The sequence below is a fragment of the Myotis davidii genome, unplaced genomic scaffold (assembly GCF_000327345.1).
Source record: "Myotis davidii unplaced genomic scaffold, ASM32734v1 scaffold902, whole genome shotgun sequence".
Lineage (NCBI taxonomy): Eukaryota > Metazoa > Chordata > Mammalia > Chiroptera > Vespertilionidae > Myotis > Myotis davidii.
Window position 1 is genome coordinate 1,597,262 of NW_006293951.1, and position 2,251 is coordinate 1,599,512.

Consider the following 2,251-nt stretch of genomic DNA (forward strand, 5'->3'; position numbering starts at 1 on the left):
GCACCACTGTATTTATCTATTAGTATCAAGCAACTTTTTTAAAGTACATCGTTTTGTGAAACATTTGCATGCACGATACTGTCTTTGTTGTTTCCCATGCTGCCATGATCGGGAACAGTGGTCAGCTTCAGTCCAGAAGAGCCTGAGGTAACCATGGCTTTCCGAAAGCAAACTCAGAAGTATCATTGTGCCCCGCAGATCTCAAAACAGGCAAAACAGAGCGAGAGCTGCAGAGGCACGGCTTCTGCCTTGGTTTTCTGTGTTAATGGGGCCACGTGGGTGCACACTGGGTGGTGTGTAGGAGTAGACTTCACTTACAAAAACAAAACAGCTGTAACAAACCAGGCCAGGTTTACCTGGGAACCATTCAGGACATTGGCATTATGTACCCACCTGATCTGACAAATTTCAGAAGTTCAGATGGGCACGCTTCATCACCGTGAGTACAGTCAGCAGGATGTTCAGGGGACACATGCCCTGTGCCTCCCGTTCCTTTATTCTAGTGACATTTATTGACTTAGGCATTTGAAATGTCCTTGGTCTTCAGCCCAGAAATCAAAGACTCCTCTTGGTGTCAATGTTCAAGTACATTTTTGAATGGGAGAATCTTGAACTTCTGCCCTTTCTTGCTTCTTTTCCCAGCATACAAAATTCACAAGTGTCACTCTATGAGGCATTCAACATTGTTGCTGTCAAAACAAATGTTATATAATTCCTTTTCAGGATTATTTATTTATATCCTGGTTTTTTTCCCTTCCTCTTTCAGAAATGAAAAAAGAGTGTGGCATGGAGACTCAGATAATACACGGTGCACATGGAAATATACATTTATTGATCTATCCTACGAAATGCTGGGAGACTCAATACAGAAACAGACAATGGCCAGCTTATATGACAACAGAACTCCCACCCACAGGCTCTGCAGCAGTGCGTCCAGGAAGCCAAGAACCGTGTCTGCAGCAACTAGTCCAGAACAGCCAGGACTTCTGCCAGCTTTCCTCACTTTTGCTCCTACTTCCAACTCATAACCAATCAGAAAAAACACACATATGCCTCCCTAATTAGTAATGTAGGATGTTCCACTTCTAGATAACCTACCACCAGCTTCCGCATTACAACAACCTCAAGGGCATACTTGAAACTTTCCCTTTTTTCACTATAGAGTTTTCTTACTCCGTGGTCTGCCTGTGAGTCTACACCAAATTTAAGCGATGGTGGCTGATTCACTCGCTATAGCAAACTCTGAGTAAATAGCCTCTGTGTTTTCTCATTTGAATTGTCTTTGTTTATGTCCACAATGCTCTCCTCTCAAGACCCTGATCAGTCCAACATGTGGTCAAACCACCCGGTAGTTACCTTAAAAAATGTATTGGGTTCTGCAAGTAACTTTCAGGCACCCAAACCTCATTAATCTTGTTCACCCATCCTAAAAATAATCAGACCAAGGGGGGAAAAAGTAGATATCATCACTCTGACTTGTGCTATTTATTGGTTCCTGCTTATGTTTTGAATATTAGGTGTTTATTTTGGACTATACCAAAAGAAGACACCAACAACTACAAGAACAAAACAAATTTTAATTTCACCTTGGGGAAATCAGTGTCAGTATGTGTGTCAGGAGCTGTGGTTCGGTCGGTGACAGTGTACGGCTTCTTCTGCAGTAGGTCCGTATTGCCAGGACTTCAATTAGACTACAACAAAAGGATGTTTCATTAAGGTTTGTCTGTTTTTTGCTTTGCTATTCCCTGATGTGGCATCTTTTGCCAGTAGTATTGCCCTACTTATAAAATAACTAGTATCCACCATACAACTCTCAAATTTTATTAACAGAACATGTTTGCTCTCTTCTCAGCAGGACTTGTACTCAATACAGTTTTGACATAGTTAGATGTTGTGCTCTGGCATCATGATCTCCTTTTCTTGTGTCCTTTCACTATGGCCTGTCTTCAACTTCCTCTGCTTCTTATTTGAAAAACTGCTCTTATTAGCATAACCAATGGACACAGACACTGGGGCGGTGGGGGCTTGCCTGGGGTGGGAATGGCTGGGGGTTGGGGGGTGTCAATTGGGGAAAAAGAAGACATATGTAAAACTTCAGACAATAACAATTTTTAAAAATATATATATTTTTTAAAAATCCTGCTCTTAAATGTTCTGATAACTAAACAACATTGACATATGTAGGACTGAAAAGACTGATTATAATAGACTTTAATATGCTGTTGTATTTGACAGAAAATACAATACATTT

General features: G+C 41.0%; 1 long non-coding RNA gene across 1 annotated transcript in view; it reads right to left on the reverse strand.

Annotated features, from left to right (window-relative positions):
- Positions 1–410: 410 nt before the first annotated feature.
- Positions 411–2,251, reverse strand: part of LOC107183773 — a 17,164-nt gene continuing 15,323 nt past the window's right edge. Inside the window, exons 2-3 of the long non-coding RNA XR_001514580.1 lie at positions 1,587–1,691; positions 411–689 (exon numbers count right to left, since the gene is read on the reverse strand). This is a non-coding gene — a long non-coding RNA (uncharacterized LOC107183773). The remainder of the gene's footprint in view (positions 690–1,586; positions 1,692–2,251) is intronic.